Source organism: Bubalus kerabau, chromosome 18 (genome assembly GCF_029407905.1).
Source record: "Bubalus kerabau isolate K-KA32 ecotype Philippines breed swamp buffalo chromosome 18, PCC_UOA_SB_1v2, whole genome shotgun sequence".
Classification (NCBI taxonomy): Eukaryota; Metazoa; Chordata; class Mammalia; order Artiodactyla; family Bovidae; genus Bubalus; species Bubalus kerabau.
The window spans coordinates 20,129,980-20,145,425 of record NC_073641.1 but is presented as its reverse complement, the minus strand read 5'-3'; the positions used below and the strand labels follow the sequence as shown (position 1 = coordinate 20,145,425).

Below are 15,446 nucleotides of genomic sequence, written 5' to 3'. Positions count from 1 at the left end.
CAATTTTGGGTAGGGAGGTGGATTGAAAAAAAGGGGGATGGAAATGAGAAGAATCAAAGAGCTTAATCTGATTGAGTAAGAGATCTGAAGTGATTTTACTTTAATGTTCTTCACTTTAAGCCAATCATGAAGTTTCACAGTGATTTCTGGGGTAGCAGAAGGAAGGTGGTGCTGAACATCTTCGGGGCTGTGATCCAGACAGCCCAGGAGGTGTGGGCCTCAGGGGGGCAGAGGGAGGAGCACCGACTGTCCGCAGGGCAGGTAGGTGATGTTCCGAGAGCGCGGCAGCTCCTATGCGATGTCCTCCGCGGCCTCCCGCTTGCGCAGCTGGATCACTGCCTGCGATGGCAGTGGCGGTTGTGTGCGAGTTGGCGATCAGCTCCGCTGCCTTTAAGTCGCCCTCCATGGAGATGATGGCTTCCTTCTTTTGCTTCTCAGCCTTTTCCTCCACAAATCTGGCCCTCTCTGCTTCCTGCTGAGCCACCTGTTTGGCTTCCACCTCTCTGTGAACTTCCCAAAGGTCAAGGATAGGTCATCCAGGATGAGCCCAAAGGTCACTGCTCGCTCTGTGAGGTCATCGCTCACCTGTCTGGGGGCCAGCTCTCTCTGGGTGATCAGTTCTCCAGCCGAGCCACCACGGACTGGAGGATCTCTGTAGTGATGGACTGGCAGCGCACTCTCATCCTAGTCCTCTCCAATGCTGGGGAAGATGTGAGGAAGCTGGCTAGCCACCGGCCAGAAGAGGATGCATATGGTGGTGATGGCATTCTGTAAATCTTTGCTACCAGTGTTTACTGGCACATTACGTGGTCGAGAGCGGCAGTCAAAGATAATTGGTTTCTGTACCCAAGGGATGAGGAAGTGAGTCCCTTCTCCTATGACAATGTCCTGCACTCCACCGAACCCATCAAAGATGACAGCTCTGTGCCCAGCATCCATATTATACAAGGCAGAGTTCACCACGCCTCCTGCAATGGCCAAGGCCAGGCCAAACTTGCTAATAGACTCTTTGGCAGCCGTGTCTCCTTTGGCTGGACCCACTCACACCTGCTTCCACTCTGACCTCCACATCTCAGTTTCTTTGTTGATTTGGCTTTATCCAGGAATATATTTGTAGAGACCACTGCTGCTGCTGCTGCTGCTAAGTCACTTCAGACCACTACTCTCCACTAAAATCCATTTTCTCCTTCCTGAACACACAGCTAGACTACATGTACCAGCATCTTTTAAAATTAGGTGTAGCTAGATTTTTATGTTCACTGTTTTTTTCTAGTTCACTGTGAGTGAAAGTAATGTGAGTCACTTCCTGACCTGGCCAATAAAACTCTGCATGTATGTTTCTCAGGGCCCTCTCTTCTTTTTAGCTGAGTGAAATGGCAGTGCTCAGGAAACCTTGAAAGTCACATGTTGACAGTGGCTGAATAGCCATCAGCACGGATCCTTAAATGGCTGACTTACCTGACTGTCTACCCAGGATGGTTATGTAAGAAAGAAATATAGTATGATTAGAGAGGTTTTTCTATTAATATAGACATGAAACAAGAAGGGCCTGGGTGGGGGTTAGGGGTGTAATAATGATATAAAAAGATTAAATTAGAGGAACATTAATAAGTATTTATGTATTTTGTTGAAAGTTTGCATCATGGATGGCGAGCAGTAGTAAAATCAATTGAAATTATCTTAATTTTAAAACATACTATTGACCAATTTAACAAGAAAAATACAATGTTAAGTATATTCATATTAATATTATGAAAACAATTGAAGTTTTTAAATTAGGAAGTGAGTAAAGCAATAGTACAATCCAAAGACTTGAGAGATTTTAAGGGAAAAGTGACTGAGGCTCAGGACAGGTGGATGTCATAGGAGGGAAGAGGAGTGCTCATGCTCAGTCATGTCTGACTCTTTGTGACAACTTGGACCATAGCCCCCGGGCTCCTCTGTCCCGGGCAAAAGTACTGGAGTGGCTGGCCATTTTCTATTCCAGGGGATCTTCCTGACCCAGTAATTGAACATGAGTTACCTGTGTCTCCTGCATTGGCAGGCAGATTCTTTACCACTGAGCCCCCTGGGAAGCCCAGATGTCATAACGACTGATGAATCAACAGACCAGACCATAGGTTTCCAAGTCCTGATGAGTTAGTCCTAGACAGGAGATTTGCAAGGCCAGAGAGGGCTTGGCAACTCAGGCACTTGACATCATCCTTAAGCCATAGACAAGTTTCAGTAGACCATGGAATTGGTGTGCAGGAGTAGGATCTGTCTTTCCACCAAGAATAGATTCTGTCCAGACAGGTGAGAGCAGTTACAAGTACAATGTATATGGAGCAGAGGCATATAACATTCCCTTTCCTGTAACAAATTGGATTCAAATCAGGTTATCAGGCTAGAACTGAAGTACAGGGGAAAGGCCAAGGGACAAAACCTTTGCTACTTGACTGGTACCAAAACAAAAATGACCTCCTATTGGTACTTCACTAGTGGTCCAGTTGGTTAAGACTCCATACTTCCACTGCAAGGGGCATGGATTTGATTCCTGGTTGAGGAACTAAGATCCCACATGCTGTGCCCTGAAGCCAAGAAAAAACCCAAAACAAATCAATTACATTTTAAAAAGTTGCTTCATATTGATCGCTTAGCTTGGGGTGTCTTATTTCCCCGCTTCAACATGGTATTCCCACATATGAGAACTTACAGAGTTTACCATGAAGACAGGACAACTTCAGGGGCTAGATACTAAGGATGTGTTACAGAAAGATGCAAAGCTCTGTGTAACAGAAGTGTAAGGACATCAGTTCATGGTTGGTGCTCAGTAAGTGGTTAGTTATACAGGGAGGCCTGGCGTGCTGTAGTCCTTGGGGTCGCAAAGAGTCAGACATGAATGAGGGATTGAACTGAAGTGGTTAGAGTAATAGATGTAATCCTGGTAATTTTCATCATAGAGATGAAGTTAAAATATTGAGATCTAATATTATCTAATATCATTGGTGTAACTTTAATGAGCCACTGCAGAGTAGCAATATATCTCCATCATTTTTTTGAATATTCCAGTGTGTGTACTGAAAGATTCAGATTCCACAGGACAAGGCAGATGTTCATCAACTCTAAAAAGGGGGAAGGTATATGCAATATAGTTTTGTATCAGAATTCTATTCCTGCATTTGCCTTGGAAACCACAGTGAGGTCTTAATGCTTTTATATTTTTGTTTTAAAGCAAGTTCCCAACCTACTTGAATTCCAAAAGTTCCACATAAGCAGCTTGCTTAAATTGAACACATTTTTCAATAGTAATTGTGTTATAAATGGCGCTTCGGTTTCCAGAATAATTCTCAAATCCCTTTTAACCCTCAATTCATCTGAATTGCTGCATGTTAGCAAAAACACTGGAGAAGGCAATGGCAACCCACTCCAGTACTCTTGCCTGGAAAATCCCATGGACGGAGGAGCCTGGTGGGCTGCCATCTATGGGGTTTCACAGGGTCAGACACAATTGAAGCAACTTAGCAGCAGCAGCAAAAACACGTATTGGTTAGCAATGGAATTAAAGAGAGTTGTAATAACTCTGAATGAAGGCCGTGAAATATTAGTTGCTCAGTCCTGTCTGATTTTTTGTGACCCCATGGAATATAGCCCGCCAGGCTACTCTGTCCATGGAATTCTCCAGGCAAGAATACTTAAGTGGGTTGCCATTTTCTTCTCCAGGGGATCTTACTGACCCAGGAATCAAACCCCAATTCCAAGCAGATTCTTTACCATCTGAGCCACCAGGGAACTCTACAGTTTTCTAAAAGGAGAGATGAAGGAGAAGAAAAGAATATGTGTGTGTGTGTGTGTGTGTGTGTGTGTGTGTGTGTATATATCAGATCAGTCGCTCCGTCGTGTCCGACTCTTTGTGACCCCATGAATCGCAGCACGCCAGGCCTCCCTATCCATCACCAGCTCCCAGAGTTCACTGAGACTCACATCCATCGAGTCAGTGATGCCATCCAGCCATCTCATCCTCTGTCGTCCCCTTCTCCTCCTGACCCCAATCCCTCCCAGCATCAGAGTCTTTTCCAATGAGTCAACTCTTTGCCTGAGGTGGCTTCCCTTGTAGCTCAGTTGGTAAAGAATCTGCCTGCAGTGCAGGAGACCCCCAGGTTTGATTCCTGGGTTGGGAAGATCCCCTGGAGAAGAAAATGGCAACCCACTCCAGTATCCTTGCCTGGAAAATCTCATGGACAGAGGAGACTGGTGGGCTGCAGTCCATGGGGTCACAAAGAGTCAGGCACGACTGAGCAACTAACACTTACTTACACTTACTTTTATATATATATATATGAAGACTTTTTCAAGTAGGTTTGACTTAGCTGAAATTTTTTTCAAGTGGGTTTAATAATAAAAGGTGGAATAAAAGAAGAGCCCAAATTATGCCTTAGTCTTTCTGAAGGGCAAGGAAGCAGGTGGGCTTTGGATTGTTATGAGCCCTTTGCCAACCAATAGGTGGTGCTATTGTCATACAGTAGTTAAGTTGCTCTCGGCCCAAAGGGCGAGGAGGGTGTGGGAAGTAAAAGTGTCAGCTAAGTACTACGCACATAAATGTTGCTCAATAAATATGATTTTGCTCTTCTGCATGAATCAGATAATACTAATGAATAAAACCACTTTAGCAAAATGTTATTGATATGTTGCTAAATTATATTGTCTCTGGACTCTGGAAGCTTATAAAGAAGTAGCAAGGCTTAGGAAAAAAGTGTTAAGCTTTATCATTTATTACTACTAAAAAAGAAATTTTAAGTCCAGTTATTTGATTCTTTTGCAGGTAATATCCTGACGTGCGTTACCAGTATACTCTTGACTAGAGACAGTCCCCACATTCTTGTGCACAGTAATTTGGAGACACCCGTCTTCAAGTACTCCGCAACTGAAGTAGGCCTGTATCTCCTTAGGGCTTCCCTGGTAGCTCAGTCAGGAAAGAATCTGCCTGCAATGCAGGAGACCTGGGTTTAATCCCTGGGTTGGGAAGATCCCCTGGAGAAGAAAATGGCAACCCACTTCAGTATTCTTGCCTGGAAAATCCCATGGACAGGGGAGTCTGGTGGGCTACAGTCCATGAGGTTGCAAGAGTCGGACACGATTTAGTGACTACACTACCACCACTCCTTAGGGTATGAAATTTAAGGAACAGTCCTGCATTGTATTACATGGATCACTCAGGAGTTTGTGACAGATCACAGGATTAACTACGTGAAAGATTGGGTAGGAAGAGAAGCAATATGGTCTTTCTGCTATTCACAAGATCTTGATTTTGTCTGGAGAGTGAATATATGGTCATGGGTGGATTTTGCAGTTTCAGAAGTGCAGTACACGGTCTGTGTTAATGAATTGCACAGTGCTTCTTGGAACTCTAACAATGTAAGGAGGTTGTCTCCAGGGAAGGGGAGGAGAGAAAAAGTAAATTGTACTTTGGACCCCTGCCTGCCTCAACCAGAGAAGCTCTGCTTTGAACAGTTTCATAAATTCATCTACTAAAGAAGGTATTTTTAAAGACAAGAGTTTGAAAATTATTGACACCTCAGTCTCTTACCAACTGAGCCCAGTTTTTATACTTAGAAATCTGGTTCACAAATACTAGTATAGTTCCTATTAAATAGATGTATGTATCATGAATGTATCATGTTTCATTAGGTGAGTATATGTGGTCTCTTTCTATATCAGAATAGATTTCTGTTCATTCATAAGTAGTGCCTGATGTTAACCAAACTAAATAGATGAATGAAGGGTATTAGAAATTTCATGGACTAATAACTAAATATATATATATTTTAAAATTAAGACTAATGCATCACAAAATATACTCTATTTTCACTAAATTATCCATATTTAAAACTGTCATTTGTTTTGTGAATTAGTCATGGTAGCTAACAGTGCAGTCCTTGATGCTTTTATGATCTTTGAGAAATGGCCAAGAACTTTGATTTCTGTGAAACTGTTTGGGTCTAGAAAGTAATCAAATGATCAGCCATGTCATCTACCTTTCAAATCTGAAAATAAAATTTGAGGTAGTCCCAAGGTTTGCAAGTGGTATAGCGTAGTTTAATAATTCTCTAAATTTTAATAATATTTGCCACTTTAAAAAATTAATTCCTTCAGCTTTTCTCTTTACCTCTCATTGACAGCCCGAAGTATTCAAATGGAAATCAAATGCTTTGATTATATTTGTTTTACAACACTATGAGTGTTTGCTAATTTTGAGAGGAGGAAATACTATTCCTTTTTATATTAAGGATGTACCAGATTGGAATTTGTTTGTTTTAGCTAACAACTTTCACTTCAAAATGAAAAAAAAAAATTTTCAGTCAATCATAAATTTCCTCATTGTAAGAATAGTCTTTTTAAAACCTGAAATTTCTGTATAATATGTCTTAAAGCCTGTTTAATTTGGCTAAAAAAAATTTTATATCCTCCTTTATTTTCCTTCTCTTTTTATGTGTATTTAAGACATTTAACTCATCTGTCATGATTCAGACATAGTTATATAGCAGAATCATCAAATGTTAGTTTTTTGTGTTATTTCTTCAAATGTTGAAATTCTCAACATAAATATACTTTATACATTGAATATAATTTAGCTTTACAAAGAACTGTAGAATATATTAGATGAATAAAGTACTTCAAGATACTGATTTCCTAAACATCAATCAAAACCAGAAGGCTGCTTCTCTTTCAGCTCTTCAAAGTGAACACATTATTATGTATGTTCATAAATAGTATGAATCCATCATTTGAATTTTTCTTTTTAATGATTAATTCTTTTGGGGGTGAGGGACAAGTGTAATTACAGCTGCACTTTTTCTGAGCATAAAAAATTCCTTGAAGTTTGGAAACTAGGTGATTTTATACAGAACATTCAGGTGTCTATTTTTTTTAAAACATAGCTATTTTCAATGTTTGATTTCCGCAGTAATGGAAAGGATATAAATGAAGTAAAATACTGGACATTTCTAAGATGTATGTGCCTGACTCGGGACCAGAATCAGAAAACCTACTGAACTTTTGACTTTGAATCTTTTTAGATTATTGTAATAGATTCCTCAATATATAGGGACTTCTCTTGTAGCTCAGTCGTTAAAGAATCTGCCTGCAGTTCAAGAGACCAGGGTTCGATTCCTAGGTCAAGATAATACCCTGGAGAAGGAAATGGCAACCCACTTGAGTGTTCTTGCATGGAGAATCCCATGGACAGAGGAGTCTGGTAGTCTATATAGTCCATGGGGTCACAAGAGTTGGACATGACTTAGCGACTAAACCACCTTATTGTTTGAATAGCATTTTGAGAATTTTCAAGTTTTATTTGCTTATAATATTACTGTTGTTGGTTGTTCAGTCACTTAGTCATGTACGATCTTTGTGACCCCATGGACTGCAGCACGCCAGGTTCCTCCGTCCTTCACTGTCTCCTGGTCAGTCACCTCAGTCACTCAGTCATGTCCGACTCTGCAACCCCATGAACTGCAGCACGCCAGGCCTGCCTGTCTATCCCCAACTCCCGAAGTTCACCCAAACCCATGTCCATCGATTTGGTGATGCCATCCAACCATCTCATCCTCTGTCATCCCCTTCTCCTCCTGCCCTCTTTCTTTCCCAGCATCAGTCTTTTCCAGTGAGTCAGCTCTTCGCATCAGGTGGCCAAAGTACTGGAGTTTCAACTTCAGCATCAGTCCTTCTAGTGAATATTCAGGGTTGATTTCCTTTAGGGTTGACTGGTTTGGTCTCCTTGCTGTCCAGGGGACTCTCAAGAGTCTTCTCCAGCACCACAATTCAAAACTATCAATTCTTCAGTGCTCAGCCTTCTTTATGGTCCAACTCTCACACCTGTACATGACATGACTACTGGAAAAACTGTAGCTTTGACTGTGTGAGCAAAGTGATATATCTGATTTTTAATATCTAGGTTTGTCATAGCTTTCTTTCCAGGGAGCAAGCATCTTTAAGTTTCATGGCTGCAGTCACCATCTGCAGTGGTTTTAAAGCCCAAGAAAATAAAATCTGTCACTTCTTCCACTTTTTCCCCCTCTATTTGCCATGAAGTGATAGGACCCAATGCCATGATCATCCTTTTTTTAATGTTGAGTTTCAAGCCAGCTTTTTCTCTCTCCTCTTTCACCCTAATCAAGACGCTCTTTAGTTCCTCTTCACTTTCTGCCATTAGAGTGATGTCATCTGCATATCTGAGATTGTTGATATTTCTCCCAGCAACCCCAGCTTGTGATTCACCCAGCCTGGCATTTCGCATGATGTACTCTGCATATAATATTACTATGGAACTCTAAGAAAAGACAGTAAATAAGAGTTTATTGTCCATGTGAAAAAGCATAGACACAAATTCGCAGTAGGTTCATCTTTTCTTGTCTTAAATTTTGATGTTCTTCCTGTGTACTTTAAGACCTAAATTTTACAAATGTTATTTACAGCCTTTGAAACATTTATGAAGTCAGATTTAAACAAAAGAATATTGTTGTGCTAAAAACTTGCCACAAAATGTTTATGGTGATAAAGGAAGTAGATCCCTTGTGATTTTTCCATTGTTTTTCTGGGTATAGTTTAAGACCTTTCACTTTTGGGTTCTGAAAAGTTAAACCATATTGTATAAGGCATTTTAGAATAACCAAGCATTTTTATATAATTTCGGATTCTCTAAGATAGAAGAAGCTGAGATTCCTTATGGGAAACCTGTAAGAATGGGGAAGCTAATAAGATTTTAGGTAATCCATTGAACTAGTTGGCAATCTTAAAAATTCTGAAAGCTTATCTGGAAGGCCTCTTTAATTACTTTTAAAAAAGTATTACCTGCTGAGACCTGCTGAGATAGTCTTCAGTGCTCACATAAATATATGTAGAATATGTCAAATTATACAATCATCTCATTTTCAAGCAGGAATGCCTCATTTGATCACTATGGGAAAATAATAGCTTATGATAGTTATGAATAAAATGTTAGTTTTTAATTGGATATCTATAATGATATTATGTGCAGACTTTGTAAATGCTAATTTTAAAGTGTTAAATGGAAAATGCTTACTGTTAGGATTCCAAAACAAGCTTAGGGGCAAATACTGGCTCTACTACTTTAATTAGTTGTGTGTATTTGGATAAGCTTATCACCTTATGTCTCATTTTCGTCATCTGTAAAAGATTATTTTAAGGATAACGGATAATGTATCAAGGGCACATAAACATTGCCTGGTACATAGCAGGTTCATAGTAAAAAAAAGTTACCTCTGAATAACTTCAGTCAAATTACACTGTAAGTCAAATTGGAAAATGACTTTCAGTGTAAGGATTCTTATTTGGTACTCTTAATTGATGTTTTTTAAAAAAATGTACAAGAGTTCAGAATAACAAGGTTTTAAGTATCCAAATCTAACGTATATAGTATGGGTCTTGGCTTTCAATAGCCCACGCTTTCATATATTATGCATTGACACTTCTAAGCCTCCTTTCGTATGCAAAATTCAGTCTTCTATACATCACCACACAGACTGATTTAGAATTATTACCTGGTTTGCACTGATCTCTGCCACTGGGGTAAAGGACCAGACATCAGTCAGGCAGCAAAGATCTTACTTGGCCATCCTGCCTGCTTCATTACCATTCCTCCAAGCCAGGGGCTCCTGTCAGGCATCAAAGGCCTGAATCTTGCTTGTTTTCAAGGGCATGGCTATCCCAGAGATGTGTCACTTTACTCAGCCCAATCTCTTTCCACCTCAAAGTCGCCCCTGAATTCCATTCATTCTCCTCGCGGTGCTCCACCAGCGGGAAATATTGGGCTGGAAGTAGACAGCTGGTTGAAAACCTTCACCAGGATTGCATGTGCTCGTGGGCCACAGCCAACATAGGCCTCCGTCTTTGATTTGGTGTTCATGGAAGAAAGTTTATTCTCCACTGTGGTAGATATTTTGTGAGTTGTGATGCTTCAACATTTAAAGTCTGCTTAAATATTTTTCCTAGCCTGTGTGGATGGATTAGGAAAGAAGCAGTGGCCCAAGTGAGAAACGTGGAAGTGCCGTTTCCTTCTTCTGGGCCATTGGTGTCACCTGCCTCAGACTGGTGCCTGTCAAGGGTCTTACTCATCAGTAGGGTCACCGAGACCCTAGGAAAGCAGTATTTGAGGTACCAAATTAGAAATTTTATAAATTTCTAACCAAGTAAGTTTTATTTAGTTTTCCAATGTGTAGGGACACCCTAAATGTAGAGGAAAGGGAAATTACATCCAAATAAAAAAAAGACAGAATCCTCTCCTCTTAATGATTCTGACCAGAACCATTCTTTATCAGGATGGTTATAAAATGATGATTTTCCAGCTCTTACAGTTACTACACATATCCTGTTTGGCTCTGTGGTAAGCAAGAGTGTTTTAATCTCTGTTTACTTATTCATCTGTTTATCTATATTTTTAGTGGTTTGGCTTTGTGGATTCCATTTCTTTTCAGTGCTATATAGTTCTTATGCATTTTGGTCTCAGAATCCCTTTAAACTCCTAATAATTATTGAAAGAGCTTTGTTTGTAAGGTATGTATTTAATATTTATTGTATTGAAACTAAAATGGAATTTTAAAAGTATTTAATAATTCATTAAAAATAACTCTAATAAATCCATTACATATTTATGGAAAGAATATATTTTGATCAGAAATAACTATACTTTCCAAAACAGAAACATTTAGAGAAAAGAGTAGCATTGCTTTGTTTTATATGTAAATCCTCCTAATGTGTGACTTAATAAAAGACAGGTGGATTTTTCATATCTGTTTCCTCATTCAGTGTGTTACTATATCACATATCATGTAACTTCTGGAAGACTCCATTGTACATTCATGTAAAAATTAAAAGAGGAAAATAACATCTTAGCAGTATTAGAAGCCTCAGAAACACCCTAAAAGGGTCATAGGTATTCTGCAGATCTTCCTTTCACACTTTGACAATTGCTGGACTGTAATCCCTGGATTATTTTGGTGCTCAGATTATCCAAGATTTAGCCAGTGTCTGCACCTTCAAGCTGGCTCTTAAGTCCTTGTAACAGGCCCCTATTATCATCATTATTTTTTTTTAAACTCTTGTTTTTTTGGTGTAACAAGATGTTCTAGGCTCCCCTTGAATCCACCCTGCCCTAGGCCTGAAATCAACCATTTTTCTGAGGAATCCTGATTTCTTTTGATGGATGATGGCATAGAGACCAAGATTTGAGAATTAGGAATCCTTCTTGCTACTAAGGTCTTTACTTCTAGGCTCTTTCTGCAAATAGAACCAGAAAAGTGTATACATGTATATGTGAAAATACATATATCTGTGTACAAATACATGTCTATCTTAATTATCATAGCAAGTATCTCCAGTTTCAATCTGACCCCTGGTCTTTTTTGCCTTTTCCCATTGCGTGTCTATATATTCTTCCACAATGAGAACCCTGGCTTCCAGTAATATTAATACATATACACATTTGCTGAACCATGTATCTACAGTAGTTTCAGAATTGCCTTACCCATACCACTACAGAAAACAAAGATCCTATAAACAGTTCAGGATGTATCTACAGGTCTTTTCCTGCCCAAGACTTAGGGTACATATGCAAATACCATGTTCATAAGTTACCTGCTATAGTTCTTTCTTTTCTTTCCCCATTCAGTATGGTTGTGTTTTTAGTCTGAAATAAAGTTGGGTTTATTTGTTTCAGCTCACTTTCATTTCCTTTATTTTCCTTTCACATCTATGTTTATTTAATTTTTTGAATATATAGAACATAAGCATGTTTTCAAACTTATTCAAAAGTATATACTCAGACAAGTACCACTTCCTTACTACTTCTAAGATCTTTGCCACCTTCTTTCAAACCTAACCTAAGATTGTACATAACATAGGGTTTTTTGCAGTGAAGAGTAAACACAATCCAAACAGTGCTTCAGTGTTCATTGGCCATGTCCTATCCATACTAATTTCTTACTGGTATGTTGATTCCTATGCCCTGTTATCAACATATGTGCCCCTGGGCCTGTCTCTCCAGACTAGTGTTCAAGATGACTTCAGGAGGTACAAAGACAACCCATTACATTTTAAAGATATTTATCTATTTTATGTATGTTTGAACACAATACAACTAGTATATTAAGTCAGTGATTTTCTGGGTTTTTTGAGGGGAAGGTAGGGTAAAGTAAAAGTGAATATTGAAGAATAAAGCAAGTCAAAATTAAAGAAAAATATTAGGGAATTAATATCACAAAGTGTGACCAAAATTGCAAAGCGGGCACTTGCATGAATGAAGTGTAGGGCTCTCTACTCGAGCTCTTCTTTCCCTTGTCTGTGTCCAGGGTCCTTATACTCTGTGCCAGAAACCCAGTAGAACAGATGAAATCTTTTACCTAAACCCATCATCTACCTGATACCAAAGAATCGTGTCTTTTTTCTTCTTTTAACTAAATGGATTCCATATTTTTTAAAACAAAGTTTTAAGTTTGGGAAACAATACTTTGGGCTTCCCAGGTTGTGCTAATGATAAAGAACCTGCCTATTAAGAGATGCAAGTTCAGTCCCTGGGTCGGGAAGATCACCTAGAGCAGAGCATGGCAACCCACTCCAGTGTTCTTGCCTGGAGAATCCCATGGATAGAGGAACCAGGTGGGCTACAGGCCAGGGGGTCACAAAGAGTCAGACACAACTGAAGCAACTTAGCACAGCACTATTACTTACACAGACTTTAAATCCATATACCATTGACCATTATTGATCTAGCCAAATTCAGACTTTTGACTATTTTAATTTAATATTGTTTAATATTAAGTAAAATATAGTATTAATTATATTGTTTTACTTAATATTCATGGAGTATACCACTGTTGATTGTTTATTGTTGTATTAGGCCTTATTAAACCTATACATACATTAGATTTAATGTCTTTGTTATTAAGTTAATTTTTAAATGTAAATTAGACCATAAAATTGGACACTTGAGTAAGTACTTATATTTACTCCATTTACTAGATGGAATTTTTTTTTTTGCTATGATATGTAGGATTGTCTTTGCAACTCTTGTATGAAAACATATTAGAATGAGTAAGTGTTCAATTTGTGCATAATTTCTTACTAAGTACAAAGCATAAGTTTTATTCCCAGTTCATAGTTGTACAAGTAGCATTTATTCTAAAGAATGGAATAGTCTTAAAACAGCTTATTTGAGGGGGAAAACCCATATCTAGTTACCAAGAGTTTATGCAATAAATTAAAGGCCTTATTTTGTATTGTTGAAGGTGTGTATATGTATTTCATAAATCTTTGATGTCATCTATTATTAGCAACTAAATCATGAATTACTCTTGTCTTCCCATATACACACCAATAGATAGGACTTTTGATTTTAAAATTCTTAAGATAGGTTAAATGAGGTTTATAAACTCAAGGGTAGGAAATGTATAGATATACACATATATGCATTTACTGGTGCTGTGAATGGTAGACCTCTCCATTCACTCCTCAATTTTATTGACGTACACTTAAAACCTTATAGAACCCACATGAACTTTCAGAAGCCCATCTGTTAGCATTTTGTATTTTAGATGATAATTTTCTGTACTTGTTATTGCTAAAAAGACATACTTACATCTTAGTATTAAGTTAGGGACTATATGAAGGCACAGATATTTTGACTCTCAAACGTTTTGAAAATTGTCATGTAAACATACTTCAGTAAATTTAGTCTATGCTAAATTTATGATAACTCTTGTTATTATGATGTGTTTATATATGTGGATATAAGTAGCATTTTAGTAAAAATATATGTATAGATGTTGAGCTTCTGCTATGAGAGTAATGCAGCTGTCATTGATGTAGGCTCCTTTTACCCTAATTCTTGTCCCTATAGCCTGGGAGCTTTACTTCTGATCCCTTGTCCTACTGTGTATTTATTAGGTAAGATAAGATAAGCAAAAGGGAACTCCTCTTGGAGAACCTCAGGATTAAATCAGCCTGATTAAATGAGTCCGTAATAAAATGCAGAGATTCCTTGGCCTCATCTCACAGTTTTTAGTCATTAATGGCTTTTCTATAAAATCCTACTATTACTAAGGCAGAGGAAATAAAATTAGCTGCTCAGTAATCTTCGGCTTCCCTTTTGTAGTTCCCTATCTCCTGCACAGTCACTCCTAGAAGTTTCCCTTGTCTATAATTGAAAAACAATTTTTTGGGGGGTGCTCCTTTTGGGATGTGGGATCTTAGTTCCCGGATAAGGGATGGAACATGTGCCCCCTGCATTGGGAGCGTGGAGCCTTAGCCACTGGACCAGCAGGGAAAGTCCCGAAGGAATTTTTTAATTGGTAGAATTTCATGTCATATAGGAGAGAGATTTGCAGGGAACAAAGTCAACTTCTTGAATTATATCACCTAGTCTGTTTGGATTAGTGTAAGGTTGGCCTAGGAGTGGGAAGAGAAAGTAGTATTTTGCAAGGCCCAGATTTCTCTCCCTGACTGGTTTGATCATTGTTAAGCCATACTCCTCCCCTGACCATTATGTACCAGTGTCTTCTCTCTTTTAACTTGCATTGCCTGAAATAGGCACACTTGTTAACCGTTGGGACATAGAAAATTACCTGGTTTCTTCAGGATTAAAGTTTCAATGACAAAGAAATGTGTTTTGAAACCATTATTTTGATAAAGTTGCTTCAAAAGGATATAATTAGGACTTTTTGTTTATTGACATATAGTTTTACAATATTGTGTTAGTTTCAAGTATATAGCAAAATGATTCAGATATATATGTATATATATACACACACACACACACGCACATGTATATAAATACACACAGAGACACATATATACACACACACATAGTTTTCAGATTGTTTTCCATTATAGGTTATCATAAGATATTGAATATTGTTCCCTGTGCTATACAGTAAATCCTTGTTGCTTATCTATTTTATGTATAGCAGTTTATTCCTATTAATCTCATACACCTAATTAATTCCTCATTTTCCTCCCTTTCCCCTTTGGTCACCATAAGTTTATTTTCTATGTCTGTGAGTCTTTCTGTTTTGAAAATAAGTTCATTTGTATTATTTTTTAGATTTCGTATGTAAGTAATATATTTGTCTTTCTGTGACTTAATTTAGTATGATAATCTTTAGGTCCTTCCAGGTTGCTTCAGATGGCAATATTTCTTTCTTTCTATGGCCAAGTAATATTCCACAGTGTAGTGTATGCCACGCTACATCTCCTTTATCCATTCATCTTCTGGTAGACACCTATGTTGCTTCCATAGCTGGACTATTGTAAATAGTGTGCTGTGAACACTGGGGTACATTAATCTTTTCAAATTAGAGTTTTCATCTTTTCCAGATACGTGCCCAGGAGGGGGATTGCTGGATAATTTGATATCTCTGTTTTTAGTTTTTTAGGGAACCCCCTATTATTTTCCA

General features: G+C 38.4%; 1 protein-coding gene and 1 pseudogene across 7 annotated transcripts in view; one reads left to right on the top strand and one right to left on the bottom strand.

The window, feature by feature from the left end:
• The window catches only part of NDUFAF2 (NADH:ubiquinone oxidoreductase complex assembly factor 2), a 185,225-nt gene that overhangs the window by 92,476 nt on the left and 77,303 nt on the right, over positions 1 to 15,446 (top strand). The window lies entirely within an intron of this gene.
• LOC129633343 (prohibitin 1-like) lies at positions 220 to 1,429 on the bottom strand (annotated as a pseudogene).